Source organism: Sphaeramia orbicularis, chromosome 7, assembly GCF_902148855.1.
Source record: "Sphaeramia orbicularis chromosome 7, fSphaOr1.1, whole genome shotgun sequence".
In the NCBI taxonomy this organism is placed as follows: domain Eukaryota; kingdom Metazoa; phylum Chordata; class Actinopteri; order Kurtiformes; family Apogonidae; genus Sphaeramia; species Sphaeramia orbicularis.
In genome coordinates, this window is record NC_043963.1 from 8,927,090 (window position 1) to 8,950,351 (window position 23,262).

The window sequence follows — 23,262 nt, forward strand, 5'->3', positions numbered from 1 at the left end:
AAATCTCAAAATGAAACCATAAAATATAAGCAAAAAAGAAAAGAAAAAGAATGTGTATTTGATGCCATAATTCAGCTGGGATCAAAAAATCGGAATAGCTGTAGCTACTACAGTCATCTTTTGATCCCAGTTGAATTATGGGATCAAATACACATACTTTTTCTTTTTTTGCTTATATTTTATGGTTTCATTTTTGAGATTTTACAACACAAACATTTAGAACATAGTGTCACTTGTCGTCCTGTATATTGTCCACTTTTTCTATCGATCTTCGCATGTTGCTTGCGTATTTTTTCAGTCTAAAGGAACGTTTTGCAAGTATAGAAAACATCAGATGGTCAAGTATGATGTAGTTTTGCGTGGACTGCATTTGTCGTCTCATGTGAAACACAACACCTACATTTAAAACACTTCTGTTTTTCCGGAATGAGGTGAAAAAAGTGGCAAAAATCACTACAAGTCTGGTCGTACTGAAGATAGTTACAATTACGTCTCACATGAGTCCTTTTTACAGATACTCAAACTGTTTTACGACAAACTGTCATTTTCTCAACTTGAAAAATTCTCTTAAACGGAGAAACTTCGTATGTAAATTATCAGTTTCCACAAGTCTTGACCCATCACTGCTCCATTAATCAACCTCAGATTACAGTGTGAGGTGATTACATTACTACAGTACATCCTATAGAGGTCATTGGAAATATGTGAAACTTTTCTTTTAACCCATACAGATCCGAACGTCCACCGTCCAACCAAAAACATCGACTGATCTAAACTGTTTAATACCTATCGATCCATTAATTCTATCAATCCATGTAAATAATTGGTGTAAAATACAGTTTGTCATCTTTTCATGGTCATCAGATATGACCCATTTGGATGTTCAGAGGCGCCATAGTTACCGTGGAAACACCGTCATCTTCTACAACATTGATTCACTAGTAAAACCCATGCATGGAGACACTTGTTTTTATATTTAGTCATTCATATCTTTGCTGAAAAAAGTCACTTTTTCTTCAGATTTCTCTTTTTTTATATAAGAACCTTTGAATTTACTCTGAGCTTTTATCAACATCCACATAATCAGTGAATTAAATATAGGAAAATACCCGATTTCCACTCATTTTCAATGCAAAATACTGTGGATAATATTATAACAAATGGTGATAAATCACTTAAGAAAGGTTAAATACAGAGAATTCATTCAGGATCTGCCACAGAAGTAACTCTGGGTCTCTAACAGATACTGGACAGGATCTTTATTTTTCCTTTTGAGGCTGATTTCGCTATAATGTCTCGTACATTTTATCGCTTAAAACACAGTTACTCACTAAACAGATACAACAACAAATGATTTAAAGGGCTCATATTTCTCTAAACCCACTTTTATTAGTCTGTGGTTCAGTTATTTGTTTATTTGGACCCTAATAGTTCATACAGTTTGAATTTGAACCCTCCAGGTGCTGCAAAACTATCTTTAGATTCATTCTGGCAAAAATCCAGTGGATTTCTACAGCCTGTTTTAATTCCTGCTTTTAATTTGTTACATTTAATAATTAGTTATGCCACGATATTTGCACATATAAGGTCCAGACTTCCAACGAACATTTCTCAGAGTACGACATAATTGTTTATCAGCAGCAGCGGTTGTAGTAAAAACTGAAAATATGTCCAAACTTTGAGCCGATTACCTAAAATGTTCAGTTGTTGGTTGAACGGGACAGAGCAGCACAGCCAACAACCTGGAGGGGGCGGAGCCTGAAGTGGCTCATGTGCATTTAAAGGGCCAGCGCTCCAAACCACCTTTCTGGTGTCATTACTCAGAAATAGTGTTGAAGATGGACCTGTGGAGTTGAATGAATGAAGAATTCAGACCCGAGCAGAGCATTTACAGTTTATGTAGACCACAGGGAAATGTCTGAAAATGAAGAATTCCATTTAAAAAAGCTAAATATCACTCCTTTAAGCATGGATTTGTCAATTAAAAACTGGCCACAGAACCACAGAAGGGTGTCACTGAACAGTTAGTATCGAGAAGTCGACAAAGTCATGTGATTTTGTTTTTATTCTTCATTTCCTGAAGGATCGACAACATGTATTCCATCATGTTTTAGTTCCGACACGATAACAGTTTCTGCCTCTAATCCCCTCATGTCACAGTGACCCTCGTAACAGACTAAAGGTCTTTAAACACAGGTTATGTTTTATTTCATAGTTGATATGTGGTGGAAACAGAGTAGGGGTGTGTGTGTGTGTGTGTGTGTGTGTGTATAGTCGGGAATTGTCGAACAGGTTGATGCTGAATTCCCAAAACCACAATGATCTTCCATGTTCCTGTTCTCTGATTCAGGTTGATTTGTTTAACCCTCTGGTATCCAGGTGCGCCTTTTAGGCACACTTTGCACTTCGTTTTAAAAAACATCATATTATTTTCCAACATTTCAAATAAGGTTAAAATTCAAAAGTTGTTCATTTTTGCATGATCTTTAAAATTCTGGCCACCAACTAAAATGTGCACATTGTAAACAAAAGAAAATTACAAGACTAGCATCTGTCTGCCAAGTGTGCCTAAAACGCACTATTTCTTCTAATTGATTTGTATGATTTGGGCTGACCTTGATTTACAAAAATAAAATCAAATTAGAGCAGAAAAATAAATCAATATATAATATTTAATAGTTTGATTTATAGGTGTGCATTTTACGCACACTTGGTGACAGATGCTAGTATTTTTGAACATTTGACCTAGCGCCAAAAATAATAATGCAAATTAACCAATGTTGGAGTTAATCATTGACATATGCCAGGATGAAAAAATCAAATAATATGTGATCCACTTTTTATGTAGTATATTGAAAAAAAAGAATTTTTTGTGTTTTTTGCATCAAAAAAAATGGTTTGTTTACATTACAAACACAGTATTTAAAGGGTTAAAAAATGTGACAATTCTTGAGAATTTGGTATTTTTATTTACAGCTCAAGTTGATGAAATAGATAAAAGTGTAAAAGAATTAAAAACAAACTGTATGGAATTTTTTTTTTTTACATTATTCCACAAGTGTGCCAAAAAGGCACACTTGGTGCATAGTAAGGGCTTTGCCGGACGAGATACCGGAGGGTTAATTCTGATCACACGGTTATAAAACAGATGCCACTGTGACCTTCTCTTAAATCTCTTTAAAGCTGCTCACAAATAATTTTACCAGAATTAACAAAATATATCACATTTTGGACAGAATCCCTAACTTCCCTTAACTTCTCGTCTATGACTATGTCATGGACCACCAATGCTAACGACCTGTTATTTTGTGTCTTTGTATGTAAACTCTGGTTGCAGCTGCGCATCATCAGGTTTTTTTATTTATTTCTTTTCGTGTAAAATGCGAAATGGCTCAAAGCAGCAGCTCATAAATATCCAGACCTCATTTGTCTTGAAGTAAACTGGCTTGTGGCCTTGACTATTTGCTGGATTTTATTTTTGCGTCTTCTACAAATGTATTTTACTTTGATTTAAAAGAAAATATTGAAGTTTTTGTGGGAAAAACAACCTATCATTTGTCAGTAATTAAGATAAAAGGCTAATTTCAGATAATTCATCGGACCACAACAGTTTTAGGCTTCGATCCTCTGGACTATTTGGTCACCAAACGTCTTGGGTTTTCATTGTCTGGACTTTGAATCTCCAGGGTACAACAGTGTTCAAGGGCCTTTTTAGGTAAAAGTTAAAATGTTTACAAGCTGGGTAAGGACGGGGAATATTTTAAAGAATAAAACGTGGATATTCTCGGAAATTAAAGTCATATATTTGCAAGAACAAACTCACAAATACTCTGAGATTAAAGTAATACATTTATGAGAAAAGTTTTTAAGTTTGTGAGTTTATGTTTGACTTAATGTCAGAATATTCAAGTTATTTTCTCTTAAATTTATGACTTTAATACTATTGAATTGTGAGTTTAGTTCTAGTAAATTCACCGTTTTAATATCCAGTTGTTTTTCTCTAAATCCCACTTGTACGTTTATTAATTTGACCTAAAGAAGGCCCTGCACCATTAAACGGGCCGTGTCTATGTTTTGGATTACATAACTGTAACTAATAGAAGAAATTAAAATTGTCTGCTTTTATTCCAGTTTGGATATGTCTACGTCCTGCTAAAAAGTGCAAAGTAAGATGTCTCAATGGTTTGACTATTCGTCTACGTCTGGATTTATTTTTTATTTTAGGTTCAACAGGAAATGACTCAACAAACACCTCTGGACTTGTTGGCCTTTGGTTTTTTCCATCGGATTGTCTGGAATGTTTTCTTATGTTACTAAACTACACAGGCCCTGACTATGTACTGGACTATACATGTGTCTCTACTGATGGGGCTCTGACTATACCTTGGATTGTACTTTTATTTTGCCTGTACATTCTCTGCTTTATTTTTTTGTTTGTATACTGCAGTAAACAAAAAAAAAAAGACACAAAAACATCCACTACAGTCTGGTGTGTTTAAAGAATTTGTTTGCATTGCAGCTTCGGGCTTTCACAAACTCATTCAGACCAAACTTTTAAGATTCTATGAGATGTTTAAATAAGAGATGAGAAATATTTAGAATTCGGAGCTGCACTGAAAATGAATCCAAAGCTTCTGTGAGTGGGATCGGTCTATGTGCTGGGCTGCAGGCCGGCCTCTCGCTCAGTGTTTCTGTCGTTATATTTTATTTTATTTTATTTTTTGGCCTGTCGCTTTTGGTTTTGTTTGTAATGTTGAATCTGTATATAAACGCTGTCGTATGACTTCTAACTGTATGAAGAATCAGCTGATCTATTTATGAGACGGATGTCGATGATCATGACGCTAATTATTGTAACTTGGATTAAATCGGATTAAATATCGTCTGGCAGTCGAGTGTCCAAGTTTATTTACTCATTAAAATAAAGTGGAAACTGATGAACCTGCAGATGATGACCACACGGATCTGTTTAAATCCTGGTTTTAACATCAACTGTTTTTTTTTTGTTTGTTTTTTTTTTTAGAAAATACTCATCTTCATTTCCTCATTTTCTAAAACTGAGGATCCGAGAAGCCTTTTTAATTAGGTCACTCATTTGTTTTAATTCAGTTATTTTATGTCTGTTTTGTTGTTAAATTTGGTTAATTTTATTTTTTTCTTCATCTATGTGTATATTCTTATGAGTATTATTTTTGTCTTTTTCTTAAAATTTTTTTTGTCTTTTTTTGGCATTTTTTTGTTCATTTTATTTCATTAATTTGTTCATGTTTCAGATTATTTTAATATTTCTCCATTTTTGTTGCTTATCTAGTGTTGAGTATTTGGTTTTTTTTTTCCATTTAGTTTATTTTATTCATTTTGTGTTGATTATTAAATTTTTGCATATTTTTCTGTATTTTATTCATTATTTGGTTAATTTGCTTTTTATGTTTATTTCATGTTTTTTTTTTTTTTTTCAAGCATTTGCCAACTTTTTTTTTTTTCATATTTTTCAGTTTTTATTTTTTTGATTTTGTTGACGTCATCATTTCATTGCTTATTTTGTGAATTTTCTTATTGTAAGTTTTATTTTGCTTATATTGGTTTAATGTCATGAAAGCCAGAGTACACATTTTGCTGTCTTTCTAAACGTTAAATCACAGTTAACCAAACAAGTTTAATCCTCATAATCTTTTACATTCAAAGGGAAAAAATATATAAAACTGCTGCAATAAGTGGATTCGTTCAGTGAAAAAAATGGTAATTTTATGGTAATTTTATGATTAATTTATCTAAATTTGAGACCAGAAGTATCAGTTTTTCTTTCTTGTTTTGAGCTGAAATAGTTGGGATCCAGTTTTTCAGGGTTTCATTTATGTATCAAGTTAACTAGATGTCAATGTTTTGATCCTTTGAAATTGAGACAATGTCCCACAAAACTATATAAAAGAAAATGCGAGTTCAAGATGATTTAAATGTTTACATCCAAATGAGTGACTAATTCTAAGGGAATTTTCAGAAATTCTGCAGAAAAAAAAAAAGAGTATTTGTCCATTTTTCTGTCACTATTTTCTATTAAATGGACAAAAGTGACTAAAAATAAATACTAATGACACATCAAGATGCTATTTCTCTATGATCCAATCTCCATTTACTGTCATTTTAATTTCTCTGTGCCTTTTTCATCATTTTCATCGTGTTTAATTAGTCATGTATGACATCCTACCAGTTAATTCACCAAGAGATTTTCTTTTCTCCGTTATTGTTTCATCGGTTTGGCTCGAAATGAGTCTTAATGTGGAACTGTATCATGATGCAAATTAACATTACAGATAATTTCCCTCAAATATATTAAAATACATTCAAAAACAAAATAAAACAAAAAACAAACAAAAAACAAAAAACCCCAAACAAACAAAGGAGAGGGAAAAAAAAAAGGGGGTGGGGGGGTAGGGGGTTGGAGGAATACCCTTTGACTGGCCATGGCTGGTCTGGTCCTTGGGCTGTGGTTGTGCTGCTGGGGGTGCTGGGGGTTGATGGTGTCCTCCCCTCTTTGGGCTCTGCGTGCTGGGCTCCACCCCCCCACCCCCCCACCCATAGCCATATTAATTTAAATGGATTCATATAAACTCAAAACAGATAGTAACTGATACAAATACATTGTTACAAATATTAAATTATTTAACTAGTAGTATTGTGACTGCCTCCACCGCTGCCACAGTAATACTAGCAAATTAGGCTACTGGTATAATTAAATATTTTTGTATTATTACAATTATTATTTCCCCCCTCACTCCTCCCTCTCTCTTTCTCACTTTCATTTACACCCCCCTCTTCCCCTTTTCCCTATCACCCCTAACCAGGCTATATGGTTTAGTTGCTATTTACATTTATGATCTTTTTCTTTGTAATATGTCGTTGTTGTTGTTGTTGTTGTTTGTCAATACTCTGTCATTGTTGTTGTTTTTGGTTTATTTATTTGTTTGAGTTTCCCTTTATGTGTTGTTGTTTTTCTGTCCACATTCTCTTGTTAACTATCACTAATAATATATATATAATATATACATATATATACACGCGCACACACACACACACACACACATATATATATATATATATATATATATATATATATATATATATATATATGTATGTACAGGGTGGGGAAGAAAAATTTACAATATTTTGAGGCAGGGATTGAAAGACAGTGTATGACCAATTAGTTTATTGAAAGTCATGAGAATTTATTTGCCACAAGAAAATGTACATAATAGAAAATGTTTTTATTCTATGTGTCCTCCTTCTTTCTCAGTAACTGCCTTCACACGCGTCCTGAAACTTGCGCAAGTGTTCCTCAAATATTCGGGTGACAACTTCTCCCATTCTTCTTTAATAGTATCTTCCAGACTTTCTGGTAATAGTTTTGCTCATAGTCATTCTCTTCTTTCCATTATAAACAGTCTTTATGGACACTCCAGCTATTTTTGAAATCTCCTTTGGTGTGACGAGTGCATTCAGCAAATCACACACTCTTTGACGTTTGCTTTCCTGATTACTCATATGGGCAAAAGTTTGTGAAAAGGTATGGATAATAGTGTTAGGTATGATTATGACATCAATATATGTTTGGTTTCAAAACAATTGATGTAGTGCCTGCTGAGAAAAAACAACTAAATGTTCATTGTAAATTTTGCTTCCCCACCCTGTATATACTGGGCTTACTTTATGTTATTATTAAAAAAAACACAAACATTAAAAACAAAGACAATCTGAACTTATGTGACTATATTTGTGGGTTAGAGCAGATGAAATGTATCCTGACATCCAGAAATGTCGCTGTCAGATCCTGTTCCCGTCGTGTTAAATGAGAACGGAGCCTCACACGTCTGTCCTGTTGTGGTGAAAACAAGTCACCTGGATCAGTTTAACGGATGTGAGCGTCCTTTCCCATCGACACGGGGAATATTATATCTGACACAGATGTTCCTGAGCCTGTCAGCGTGGATTTACTTCAGTTAGAGACCACACGTTTAGGATTAGAAACTGATAAATGAGAAGTTTCTGCAGGAAATATGTTTTAAAGGGTCCTGAGGGGACAGCTGTAGACCCTCAAAGACCAGACTGACACCAACATCTACTGATAGAAACTGCCTTTAACCACTAAAACTATCAATACATGTAAATAATTGGTGTAAAATACAGTTTGTCGTCTTTTCACAGTCATCAGATATGACCCATTTGGGTGTTCAGAGGCTCTGTAGTTACCGTGGAAACCCCGTCATCTTCTAAGTTACAAAACAATAAATAATGTGAAAAAATAAGCAAAAGTTTTACTAAAATTAAGTAAATAAAAAAGACTAAATGAAGCAACAAGATGAACAAAAACACACAAATTAGCCAAAAAAATGAACAAAAAGGAACCACAACTTAAAATAATAAGCAACGTGTAGAAAACAAACCACAAAAACTAAAATATATATAACAAAATGGGCAAAAACAAATAAGTAAAATGAATAAAAATGAACAAAATAAGTGTATCCGTAGTTACCGTGGAAACACCATCATCTTCTACAACATTGATTCACCATTTAAACCCATGGAGTTGGATCAATGACAGTGGATGGACACACTGGGTTTATGTTCAATAATAAGTAAAATGAACAAAATTGAATAAATAAATAAATAAATAAATAAATAATGTGAAAAAAAAGCAAAAGTTTTGCTAAAATTAAGTAAAAAAAGAAAGACTAAATTAAGCAACAAACTGAACAAAAACAGACAAATTAACCAATAAAATTACCAAAAATGAACCGTAACTTAATAAAATAATAAGCAATGGGAAGAAAACAAACCATCAAAATTAAATATACAACAAAATGGGCAAAAACAAGTAAGTAAAATGAATAAAAATGAACAAAATAAGTGCATCCATAGTTACCATGGAAACACAGTCATCTTCTACAACATTGATTCACCAGTCAAACCCATGGAGTTGGATCAGTGACAGTGGATGGACATACTGGGTTTATGTTCAATAATAAGTAAAATGAACAAAAGTGAATAAAAAAAATTACAAAATAATAAACAATGTGAAAAAATAAGTAAAAGTTTTACTAAAATTAAGTAAATAAAAACGACTAAATTAAGCAACAAAATGAACAAAAACAGCCAAATTAGCCAAAAAAATGAACAAAAATGAACCACAACTCAACAAAATAAGCAACGTGAAGAAAACAAACCACAAAAACTAAAATATACAACAAAATGGGCAAAAACAAATAAGTAAAATGAATAAAAATGAACAAAATAAGTGCATCCGTAGTTACCATGGAAACAGCGTCATCTTCTACAACACTGATTCACCAGTCAAACCCATGGAGTTGAATCAATGACAGTGGTTCCAAACACTTATGTTCAGTTAGTGATATATTTTACTAAAAAAGGCACTTCTTCTCCATTTTTTCTCTGTTTTGCTTGAATAACCTGTTTTTTCATGCACTTACTTCTACGTGACCAGTGAATTAGATATAGGAAAATCCATGATTTACAGTGAAAAATGCCAAATATCGATGACAGTGGATGGAGATGCTTGTTTTTATGATTACTTAATGATATATTTCACAAAAATATCACTTTTTCTTCAGTTTTCTCTTTTTAATCATAACAGTTTTGGACTTTGACTTATTGTTGTTTTTATCAACATCTACAGAATAAGTAAATTACGAATAAAAAAAATCCTGATTTTCATTGAAAAATGCTAAATGCACCCGACAATATTCTAAAAAATGTTGAGAAATGTCCTCTAAAATTCATGTTTATTTGCAACATAGTATAGCAAACTATCAAAAACAAATTAATTTGAGCAAAAACACAAAAGTCTCTGTTTTGAATGTCTGGGGTCGCCAGAAATTTTTTGATGTTAAAATCCGGTCACGAGAAAAAAAAGGTTGGGAACCACTGTTTTAGCTGATATTGTACGTAGATCGCAATAACTATAGTAAATGTAAAATATGAAAGTACACAATCTGAAAAGAACGAGAGTATTTACACATTTTAAGTCTTCAACAATACTTGAATCAAACAACTGTAGATATTAACCCTTTCATGCACACTGGTCACTACAGTGGACAGCTATTCTACAGCTGTTCTCTTGTATATTCATGGATTTTGTAGTTCTTTTCGTTGTTTTTTTTTTTTACACATATCTTTATTAAAGTTTTAAGGCACTACATATCTTTTCTGACATGAATTGGTAACATTATGTAGATCTCTCCTGAGCATAAACCCCCAGAATCACAAACCCTCCCCATAGTTTTCACACAATTTATCAGTAAATACATGTTTCTGTGAGTCAAAAATTAAACATGTGGTGTCCAGCTGAGTGGACATTTTTGCAACTTCATGAAAAATAAGTTCATGAGATTTTTTTTTTCATTGTTATTATTTTTTATGTATTTATAATTTTTTAAAAAATATTATTATTATTATTATTATTATTATTATTATTATTATTATTTATTTATTTATTTTTTTATTTTCCAGAAGAAATTTTTCAATTGCATTGTTTTTTTCATGCCTAAAGAGGAATAAAAACACTCAGGAAAAAAAATTTGATTAAGGTTCTCATAATTCGTGCATGAAAGGGTTAATATTTACTAAGTGCCACATTTTACTTGGTGTTACTTACAGGGTGGGGAAGCAAAATTTACAATATTTTGAGGCAGGGATTGAAAGACAGTGTATGACCAATTAGTTTATTGAAAGTCATGAGAATTTATTTGCCACAAGAAAATTGACATAATAGAAAATTTTTTATTCTACAGGGTGGGGAAGCAAAATTTACAATGAACATTTAGTTGTTTTTTCTCAGCAGGCACTACGTCAATTGTTCTGAAACCAAACATATATTGATGTCATAATCATACCTAACACTATTATCCATACCTTTTCACAAACTTTTGCCCATATGAGTAATCAGGAAAGCAAACGTCAAAGAGTGTGTGATTTGCTGAATGCACTCGTCACACCAAAGGAGATTTCAAAAATAGTTGGAGTGTCCATAAAGACTGTTTAGAATGGAAAGAAGAGAATGACTATGAGCAAAACTATTACCAGAAAGTCTGGAAGTGGAGGAAGCAACAAAAAACGTACCAAAGCTTTTATTAAAGCTCTCAAATCCAAAATCCTAAAGGATCCAACCAAATCCATGAGAAAAATGGCAGTTGAACTTGAGGTAGACAACAAGAGCGTTAGAAATGCAGTAAAATATGATTTGAAGTTAAAATCTTACACAAGAACACCAAAACACTTGTTGACAACAGCAACAAATCCAACTTTAGCAATTTTTGGGAATCATGTTTATGGCCGCCTTCTAGCCCAGATCTAAACCCTCTGGATTCTGCTATTTGGGGCGTTTTAGAACATGCTACCAATAGAACATCACACAGCAATGTGGACTTTCTTAAAGATACTATTAAAGAAGAATGGGAGAAGTTGTCACCCGAATATTTGAGGAACACTTGCACAAGTTTCAGGAAGCGTGTGAAGGCAGTTATTGAGAAAGAAGGAGGACACATAGAATAAAAACATTTTCTATTATGGACATTTTCTTGTGGCAAATAAATTCTCATGACTTTCAATAAACTAATTGGTCATACACTGTCTTTCAATCCCTGCCTCAAAATATTGTAAATTTTGCTTCCCCACCCTGTATGTGTCCTCCTTCTTTCTCAATAACTGCCTTCACACGCTTCCTGAAACTTGCGCAAGTGTTCCTCAAATATTGGGGTGACAACTTCTCCCATTCTTCTTTAATAGTATCTTCCAGACTTTCTGGTAATAGTTTTGCTCATAGTCATTCTCTTCTTTCCATTATAAACAGTCTTTATGGACACTCCAACTATTTTTGAAATCTTCTTTGGTGTGACGAGTGCATTCAGCAAATCACACACTCTTTGACGTTTGCTTTCCTGATTACTCATATGGGCAAAAGTTTCTGAAAAGGTATGGATAATAGTGTTAGGTATGATTATGACATCAATATATGTTTGGTTTCAAAACAATTGACGTAGTGCCTGCTGAGAAAAAACAACTAAATGTTCATCGTAAATTTTGCTTCCCCACCCTGTATGTGACTGGATGGGGTCGACGCTTTTCTTTATAACTATTATAAGTTAACTGTTCCAGATTTAGTCACTTGTTTCCATAAAAATAACAAAACAAAGGCTGCCTTGAGGAACTTGAGGCTTTGAAAGAGCAGAACACAAACCTGTGGGTGACGCCACTGAGGATTCCACCCACAGATCCGATTAATAGAAGGAGAAAAGCAGTGTTGTCCTTCCAAGTGTAGTTATTTATTTATTTATATCTTCATTTCTCAGAATGCAGTGTATATTGTGTTCGGATGACGTCGAGATGAGGGGGAAACCGATTTCAGCTCCACAAATAATGGTTGTTATGAGATGTTTGGGATCTTTAGTTAAAAACTACTGTTCCCTTCTGTTTCCTAAAGAAGTAACATGTCGCCTGAAGTGATGATGCAGCTCTGTGATGTGTTTTTAATTGTTTTTTGAACCTCTACGGCACAGGTGTCAAACATGCAGCCCGGGGGCCAAAACCGGCCCACCAAAGCTTCCAATCCGGCCTGCGGGATGAATTCGCAAAGTACAAGTTAAGACATCGAGCTCAAAAATAATATCATAATAACCTATAAATAATGACAACACCATTTGTTATGTCTTTGATTTAATGCAAAAAACATTAAATTATGGAAATATTCACATTTACAAACTATCCTGTAAAAATACAATGTGAATAATCTGAACAAATATGAACAACCTGAAATGTCTAAAGAAAATTAAGGCAAGGCAAGTTTATTTGTATAGCACATTTCAGCAACAAGGCAATTCAAGGTGCTTCACACAGGACATTGAAACAAAAGAAACAAAAAGAAACACATTTAAAACATTATAAAAGAAACATGTAAAAGGTGATTAAAAACAGCAAGTAAGAAAATAACACATAAAATTAAAAAAAAAAAAAAAAATTAAAAAAAAAAAAACCACACACACATATTAAAGTAAGAGTTGCAGTGCAGAGTTTCAAAGAGAATATAAAGTTTAAAAAGTTTTTTAGTCAAAATGCAGCAGTGAACAGGTGAGTCTTTAACCTGGACTTAAAAGAACTCAGACTCTCAGCAGACCTGATATTTTCTGGTAGTTTGTTCCAGATATACGGAGCATAGAAACTGAACGCTGATTCTCCATGTTTAGTTCTGACTTTGGGAACACAGAGCAGACCTGCACCAGATGACCTGAGTGGTCTGGATGGTTCATACTGGACTAGAAGGTCTCTGATGGATTTTGGGCCTAAACCATTCTGTGCTTTATATGTTAGTAAGAGAATTTTAAAGTCTATTCTCTGAGAGACAGGGAGCCAGTGTAGAGACCTCAGAACTGGGCTGATGTGGTCCACTCTCTTGGTCTTAGTGAGGGCTCGAGCAGCAGCATTCTGGATCAGGTGCAGTCGTCGGATAGACTTTTTAGGCAGACCACAGAAGATACTGTTACAGTAGTCAACTCGACTAAAGATAAATGCATGGACAAGTTTTTCAAGGTCCTGCTGTGACATCAGTCCTTTAATCCTAGAAATGTTCTTGAGGCGATAATAAGATGACTTTGTAATTGTTTGTATGTGGTTTTTAAAATTCAGGTCTGAATCCATGACAACACCCAAATTCCTGACCTGGTCTGAGGTTTTTAACTGAAGTGACTGGAGCTGCATGCTGATTTTAAGACGCTTCTCCTTGGGTCCAAAAACGACTACCTCAGTTTTTTCTCTTTAAGCCCAAAATTAAGGCCAATTTTAACAAATTTCTGCCTGTTACTAAATGTTTTGTGCCTTTGCAGATCTCATATGGAATGCACATGTATAAATGATGAGACGAGGGATAATATTTGTAAAATTGCACTTATATTTCTTAACAAATTTAATTTTTTTCAGGTTATTCACATCCTTTTTGTTTGGATAGTTTGTATATGTAAATATTGGCATAACTGAGTGCTATTTTTTACATTAAAACAATCTGAAGTTGTCATTATTTATTGACTATCATGCTATTATTTTACTGGTCCGGCCCACTTCAGAATAAATTGGACTGAATGTGGCCCCCGGAAGAAAATGAGTTTGACACCCCTGCTCTACGGCAAAACTCAGTACGACAAATCACATTACAGGTAAGCAGACAGTGCCGTAACCTCACTGACTAGAAAAATACCAGACTGGTCCTTTAGTAAAGTTGGGTTTTATTCTCTTCTTTCACCTTTTTCACTCACTCATCCTGTTTCATTTTCCACATCCAGACAAAACTTTATGAAAAAAGCACCTCGCCTGCTCCTTCCTTCCCACAATCCCTTCTATTGTGGAGTAAAACTCTGCGTGCTCTCAGAAAACTTTGCTGATGAGGGTCGCGTTGGGGTGTCTCCGTGGGGAGCCGTCACCACGCTTGCCTCTAATTAGCTGTCCGGTACTTCCTGTCCCGCAGAGAGCGTCAGATTAGAGGGGTGACCGCACGCTGCTGACCGGGTCCTCCTTAACCTGATAGCGTCTGATTGGCTGAGCCGAGGGTTAATTGAAGGGAAGGAAATGGTGATTTTTTGTAATGTGACTTTAATTAAAAAGGAAACGGCAGGGGAATCTGTCTGTCTGTCTGTTTTTCTGTCTGTCTGTCACATCCACATCACAGCACTGACAAGAAATCTGAAAAATTACCTCAACAGTAAATGATCAAAATAGTCGCAGAATTACTTTTGTAACAATTTATTAACCCTTTAAACGCCAAAGTTGCAATATTGTAACAACCAACATAACTGACTGAAACAGACCATAGCTCCATTGAATTGTCAAATATTGTTACCACCTCCCACCAATAGGTGGCGGACATGTGCCCCTTCAATCCTAACACCATTTCAGGGCATGTTTCTATTTAACATGAAGAAGAAAATCCAGTTTAAAGGCGTGGTCCTGAGCTGGTTTTGTAAGCAATTAAAGTTTATTTAGTTTGGATAAATAAGAACAGATTTGTCTACTATGCTGTTTGGATAAAAAGATACTAAAACCTACTGCATTTTACTTTCTACTAATGTTTAAGTTCATTTATTTTAAGGATAAGATGACAAAAAAACAAAAACACAAAGAAAACTTCCATGTAAATATGTTCAAAGTTCAATTTTACTAAAAGTTACGCAATCCAATATGGCCGCTGCCATGTAACGTCGCAATATGTAAATTAGATGAGCACATTTACTCCCATTTCAAACTCTGGGTCATACCCAATATTTTTATTTACAGTATGACTTTATCTCTAAGCATTTCCAAGATACAGCCCTTTTCAAATCTTGAAATCAAAATTGAAATATTTTTAAATATTCCAAAACTCCAAAAAATAAATATCCAAAACTCTAAAACTTAATTTCTCTCAACATGTTCTACCTCTGAATTTCTAAAATATTTTATGTGCTTTGACTGTAAAAAATAATTTTCTACCACAACTAACCATCTACTTTCGTCACATCTCACTTTGGAAGAAAAATCTCCCATTAAACTTTAAGGAAAAATTAAAGTTTTTATCTCAAATCAGCATGAACAGGACATGTTACAGCTGTAGACATGATGTGTCCCAATACATTTGACCACATAGTTTATAAACATCAATGTTTCCTTAAAATTTAAAGAGAATTGGGAAATTGTTTTATATTGGGATAAATTTCATTGCATTTCATTGGTTAGTTTGGTTTAAATTGTTATCTTTGTTTCCAATATGCCTCAGAGATGTTTTTTTTTACTTAATTTCTCTCAACATTTTCTAGATTTTTTTTTTTTTTTTTTTATCTTTGACCATGATTTTAAATGTTCCACCTTCAAATTTCTAAAATATTTTTCATGCTCTGACTGTAGATAATAATTTTCTACCACAATTAACCATCTACTTTATTCACATCTCACTGAGGAAGAAAATTCTCCCATTAAACTTTAAGGAAATATTGATGTTTATAAACTATATGGACAAAAGTATTGGGACACATCATGTCTACAGCTGTAAGATGTCCTGTTCATGCTGATTTGAGATAAAAACATCAGTATTTCCTTAAAGTTTAATGGGAGATTTTTCATCCTGAGTGATATGTGTAGAAAGTAGATGGTTAGTTGTGGTAGAAAATTACTATCTACAGTCAGAGTTTGAAAAATATTTTAGAAATTTGAAGGTGGAACATTTAAAATCATGGTCAAAGATAAAAAAAAAAAAAAAAAAAAATCTAGAAAATGTTGAGAGAAATTAAGTAAAAAACATCTCTGAGGCATATTGGAAACAAAGATAACAATTTAAACCAAACTAACCAATGAAATGCAATGAAATTTATCCCAATATAAAACAATTTCCCAATTCTCTTTAAATTTTAAGGAAATATTGAAGTTTATAAACTATGTGGTAAAATGTATCGGGACACATCATGTCTACAGCTGTAGTCCGAGCACAAAAAATATTTCAGAAATTTAGAGGTAGAACATATAAAATCATAGTCATTGATTTAAAAAAAAAAAAAAAAAAAAAAGTCAATGTTATGAGAAATTCAGTAAAAACCATCTCTGTGGCATTTTGGAAACAAAGATAACAATTTAAACAAAACTAACCAATGCAATGCAATGAAATTGATCAATATAAAACTATATTATGACATTAGTCATTATTGTTTTGTATCCCAGACCCCTGTTAGAAAAGAAACACCTGAATTCAACGTGTCCACATACTTTTGTCCACGTAGTGTGTGTATTTTAGCCTCTTACACCCTCCATTCATTTTTTTCCAGGCTTGTAACTCTGTGTTTGACGTCATAACTCTGTGAACTGTGGGTCATTCCCTCAGGCGAAGTCTTCAGAAATGCAGAGTTGAGTTGCGAATGTTTGTGAGAAGATCCTCGCACACTTTTGACGTTTGACATCAGGTCAAACCTTTGCAGATTTAGCAGGAATGCGAATCATAGTCTGCGAATGTGAAGATGTGGATCGGGCCAAAGGGTGAAATGAGAGAGAGGGGAAAAGGTAATATGGGGTGGAAAAAATGGCAGAAAGAGGAGAAGAGATGAAAGCAGAGAGGGGAGAGGAGTGATATGGGGGGGGGGGGGGGGGGTAGGAGATAAGAGGGAGGTGAAAGGCCAGAGTGGACGAGGAGGTAATGTGAAAGAAGAGATATAAGGAGGGATGATGAAAGAGGAGATGGGAGGAGCAGGTGGAAATGAGATGAGGAGGAAATGAGGCGATGAAAAGAAAAGTTAAAGAGATGAGAAGGAGCGACGACAGAGGAGGTGAAACAGTAGGAGACGAGGAGGGGAAGGAGGCGAGTGATGGGGGGGGGGGGGGGGGGGGGGGGGGGGGGGGGGGGGGTGCTGCAGGAAGAACAGATGACATGACACCTCCATCCACCAAGACCATTACTGAAGAGATTCACCGAGCACAGATGGACCAAAGATAGAAACGGAAGTACAGTAAAATCAGCTGTTTGAAAGTCCAAACAGATCAGAAAATGTCCGTATGTTGGAAAATCTGGCTTCATACTTGTGTAGTCGCTGTTTTATGTTGTTTGTGCGATTCCTCATCAGACCATACAGGGGTTGGACGAAATAATGGAAACACCTTAAAACATCAACAAAATATAATTTAATATGGTGTAGGTCCGCCTTTTGTGGCAATTACAGCTTCAATTCTCCGAGGTATTGATTCATACAACTTGTGAATTGTTTCCAAAGGAATTTTAAGCCATTCTTCAGTTAGAATACCCTCCAACTCTTTTAGAGACGATGGCGGTGGAAATCGACGTCTTACTTGAATCTCTAAAACTGACCATAAATGCTCAATAATGTTGAGGTCTGGGGACTGTGCCGGCCATACGAGATGCTCAACTTCATTAGAATGTTCCTCATGCCATTCTTTAACAGTTCTAACTGTATGGATTGGGGCATTATCATCTTGAGGTGAAGGTGTTTCCATTATTTTGTCCAACCCCTGTATATTTCGTACCTAGACCTTCAGTGGTGTTCTTCCTGACTTAGTCCACCTTTTATCAATACTATAGCATCAATACTTTACAAAAAACACAATCTAACAGGGCGTTGTATCACAAACCGGTATTTGACGTAGAGAGTGGATGTCATTACTAGGGATGCAAATTATCGATTAATCCATTAATCATTAGTTGGTTGACCTTGTCGATCGATTAACGATTGACAAACGGCGATTTTCCTGAGAACCTGAATTTCTTTCTTTCGATGGGGTCTGTAAGAATAAAAGCTAAATATTGTTTATATACTTCATGAAAAGAGCATGTTGTATTCCTTTATGATTGATTTATTGAACCATTGGATAGAGTACAGACAACGACATTTATGGAGTAGAACTAAAGAAATTCTGCAGAGAAATTCAATAAAACAAATGGATCTGAAGAGGGGCAGTTTAGAAGAAATGGGCATTTCTCAGTTTGCATCACTGACATGATGGAGCGAGAATTCAGTGGAGATGCCAGCAGCCTTCGAACAGGACGTGGAAATGGACAGTTAACCGACAATCCAATCCAACTTTATTTGTAAAGAACTTTAAAACAACCACAGTTATTTATCAGTTTATTGTTATTTATTTGCAATATTATTTACACCAATTATCATACAAGTCTTGCTAATCCATTTGGATATAATTCCGATGTTCATCACTACGGTACCAGAGCTTCTACTTACATTACCACGCCCAAAAACTAATTCAATGAAAAACACTGTTGTATATAGAGCTGTTTCTTTATGGAACACTTCCTTTAACTAGAAGCACTCGGAGAGCGCAGACCTCCGCCAAGGCTGATCAGTGGCACCCCCCGTGGGCCCCCCCACCCCCGATCACCACCAAAATGTAATCATTTCTTCCTTATCCCATTTCCAACAAACCCTGAAAATTTCATCCAAATCTGTCCTTAACTTTTTGAGTTATGTTGCACACTAACGGACAGACAAACAAACAAACAAACAAACCCTGGCAAAAACATTACCTCCTTGGCGGAGGTAAATATTAGAAATATTTCAAGAAAGACAGCATTTAAAAAAAACATCTAAAGTCACTATTCAGGGTTGACAGTTTCTAGTCTTTTTATGTTACCGTTTTTGGAATTTTTTTTTCTTTCTTCTCCCTTCTTTTTTACTGTAACTGGATCTGTGTATTGTGTTTTTGCATCCTGAACTTTTTTTTTTTTTTTTTTTTTTTTAAGAGGACCCCAGGAAGACTAGCCTGGCATTTGTGCGTTGGCTAGTGGGGATCCACAGTATAGAATCAACAGAATAAACTACTGCTTATTTTTTATTCTGTCTGTAACCAAATCCATTTCTTCTCCTCTGTCGGCCATTGTGGGCTGAAAACAGATATTAAATCTAAACAAATATATTTTAGCCTATGTAAGTTGCAGCACGTGTGGTTTACTAGCTGTTTTGTTCTGTAACCGTCCAATCAAATGTCTGAAAATTGCCCACGTTGTTGTAATTCCTGCTATATTGCCCCTGTGTGGCCAACATGACACCTGATTGGTTAAAACAACAGGTTCATTCCATTTATTTTTTGCACAGAAGCTGAACTGTTCATTCTGAGCCTCAAGGCAGATTTATTTTACCTGGCAACATATGATGGTGATATATGATTGGAAAAACCCTCCATAATGACTGGAAGCAATGAAACCAAGAGAAAAGATACCAAATAAAGAAAATGGACTATAAAGTAGACTATAAAATATAATAAACTATAAAATATAAAGAGAATAGACTACTGGGAATAATTTAATACATGTTCATGGAACAAATATAAAAATGTAGGATGTAAAATGCAGGCCAGAAGAGAAGGCCCACCACTGAGTTTAAGTGCTTAATGTATATTTATAATCCAATCCACTTCATTTATATATCACATTTAAATAACAAGAATGTTTCCAAAGTGCTGCACTCCATAAAAACAAAACAAGTAAAAGAAATACTAAAAACAAATAAGTACATAGAACTACAACAATGATCTAAATAAAACAATAAAATCAGATAGTTAAAAGTAGTGAAATCAATAAAAACTAGAAAAGCACTCGGAGAGCACAGACCTCCGTCAAGGCAGATCAGTCCCCCCCGCCCCCCCGTCACCACCAAAATTTAATCATTTGTTCCTTTGCCAGTATCAACATTTCATGAAAATTTCATGAAAATCTGTCCATAACTTTTTGAGATATCTTGCTAACAGCAAATGATGAAAACATAACCTCCGCCGTTACACTTGGAGGAAATAAATAAGTAAGTAAGTAAGTAAGTAAGTAAATTAGAAAAGCACTTGGAGAGTGCAGACCTCCACCAAGGCAGATCAGTCCCACCCCCCCATCACCACCAAAATTTAATCATTTATTCCTTGTGCTGACAGTTTCATCCAAATCCGTCCATAACTTTTTGAGTTATTTTGCTAACAGACAAACAAACAAATAAACCAACAATGATGAAAACATAACCTCCGCAGTTCCTTGGCAGTTCCCCCCCAATCACCACCAAAATTTAATACTTTGTTCCTTGTGCCAGTATCAACATTTCCTGAAAATTTCATCAAATTCTGTCCATAACTTTTTTAGTTATCTTGCTAACAGACAAAGAAAGAAAGAAAGAAAGAAAGAAAGAAAGAAAGAAAGAAACAAACAAACAAACAAACAAACAAACAAACAAACAAACAAACAAACAAACAAACAAACAAACAAACAAACAAACAAACAAACAAACAAACCCTGATGAAAACATAACCTCCATGGCAGGGATAATAACAGACAGAGGACCACACAACTCACATGAATTTAAAAGCCAGAGAATAAAACTTGGTCTTAAGATGAGACTTAAAACACTCCACCGTGGGGGCTGTTTGGACGTGGGGGGGGCAGGGTGTTCCAAGGTCTGGGGCCGACCACAGACCAAGCCCTGTCCCCCCTGGTTTTAAGTCTGGTCTTAGGCACCAGGAGCTGGATACCTGGAGAACATTTCCTGTACTTTTTCCCTTTCGCTGCAGTGAAGAAGTGGAGTCAGTCCTTCATCTTCTACCAGAGCAGCTTATTGGTCCATCATGTGCAGATGGATGTGAACAGTTTGGTTTAATGCTCTACTCAGCAGTTTGAGACATAAACTCCTGTTCTCACCTCGTCACAGTAGGATGGACCCAAAATGTACTGTTTTTAATTATTTCAGTACCAATCAGCACTTCATGCTGACTCGGATTGTTTTCAGAACCTGTACATGCAGATATTTGCATAATTACATTGAGTCTGATGTGAGTTTGTGGTGTCTTTAACTTACTGAAACCACACTGTTTTTCCTTTTATTTATTTACATCACTGTAGCAAACAACGCCAATGGGTTTTGTTTTTGTTTTTTTTTGCACTTTAAGATCCTCATGTTAAATTGATGCTGGGGTCACATCATAATGTTAACAATACTGACATGTTTGATCTGACCGGATGTTATAGCTAATCTGAAGTATAGAACATGTTCAACCTGCAGTCAACCTCCAAGTTTCACTGCACTTGATGTTTATTGGTTCATAAATGACTGTGATGAGCTGGAACACTGGTCATTTTGGTCTTTTTCTGTTACTTCGTTCTTCTATTCTTGAACAGAACCATGGTTCAGTGTGATCCAGGCTGAAAACACCACTTTTTGTTGCAGCAAAGACTGTTTTTTTGGTCATCTTTTGGTCTGGAACTTTTCACACCTTAAAATTTTGGTCCATAAAGATGTAAAAGCTTAAATGTTATAGAATCTAATCATCACATTTTCCATATAAATGTTCTGAGTGTAATAACTTTCTAATTATTTTGTTAGTTTTTTGGCTGTTTTCTTACGGAGCTCCTTTGGTGACATGAGGAAAAAAATATTAATGCTAAATGCTAAGTGGTCAATATGCACAAATCTCTGAAATCTTGAAGTTACTGTCTCTTTTCCGGCACAGTATCTAATTGGCCCATGTGATGCACTTTTCCACCAATAGAAACGCGGTGATATGTTTTCTTGCATGTAAGCACTTCCTCCTTTAGAACCGGGTTTTTACCATCTCTTCCTGCACTGAACGCCCACCAAACGTAATGACACTATCCCCGAAAAATTACACTACCAGTCAAAAGTTTGGACTCACCTGGTTTTGCTTTATTTTCATGACTATTTACATTATAGATTCTCAGTGAAGACATCAAAACTATGAATGAACACATAGAACTATGTAGTTAAAAAAAGTGTGAAGTAACTCAAAGCATATTTTATATTTTAGATTCTTCAAAATAGCCACATTTTGCTTTTATTACTGCTTTGCACATTCTTGGCATTCTCTGGATGAGCTTCATGAGGTAGTCACCTGAAATGTTTTCCAAAAGTTCTGAAGGAGTTCGCAGTGATGCTGAGCACTTGTTGGCCATCTGTGGTCCATCTCATGTCATTTAAATGAGAAGGTGAGTCCAAACTTTTGACAGGTAGTGTATGTTTTTATTGTTTCTCATAACTTTGGTTTTACTTGTCCTTTACGATATGATACAATACAATACAATACGATACACTTTATGGTCCCCTTAGGGAAATTTGTCTCGGACTCCAAGAGCTGCACAGGTGAAGCCTCCAATTAAAACCACAGAAGTATTAGACTAGAACAAAGATGCAATCACATAACTCATATATTGCACATACCCATATCGCACAAGGCTCTTATAGATTGTTAAAAGGAAAAATGCAAGCAATAAATATACTCAGTGCCAATGAAAACACAACACTTGAAGATTCTTATATTTTTTTAAATCGATGAGGATTTTTATTCCATAAGCTCTTTGGAATTAATCATAGGCCATTTCTATACAGTAAAAATAAAAAATCACATCCAACTTTGCCCTGCGATGAACTGGTGACTTGTCCAGGGTGTACCCCACCTTCGCCCCTATGTAGCTGGGATAGGCTCCAAGCGACCCCCGTGACCCTAGTGAGGATAAAGCGGGTTCAGAAAATGAATGAATGAATGAACATCCAACTTTGTTGACAAAAAATAAGGATAAAGAAAGAAACTCAAGGACCCCCAAAACCAAAAGTCACAAAGCGGTCCCGGAGGTGCTGCAGCTCAGTGTAGCGATCCTGTTGTGGCGTGGTCACACGTGCTCGTCCAGGGCGAGGTCTGTCTGCAGTTGTCCAGTTTCTTCATGCCTCTGTTGCATCC

The 23,262-nt window shown here is 35.0% G+C and overlaps 1 long non-coding RNA gene across 1 annotated transcript; it reads left to right on the forward strand.

Moving 5' to 3' along the window:
* Positions 1-1,848: 1,848 nt before the first annotated feature.
* LOC115423078 (uncharacterized) lies at positions 1,849-4,882 on the forward strand. Its single transcript, XR_003935903.1, has 2 exons — positions 1,849-2,358; positions 3,118-4,882. It is a non-coding gene; the product is annotated as an uncharacterized LOC115423078 (long non-coding RNA).
* The last annotated feature ends 18,380 nt before the right edge of the window (positions 4,883-23,262 follow it).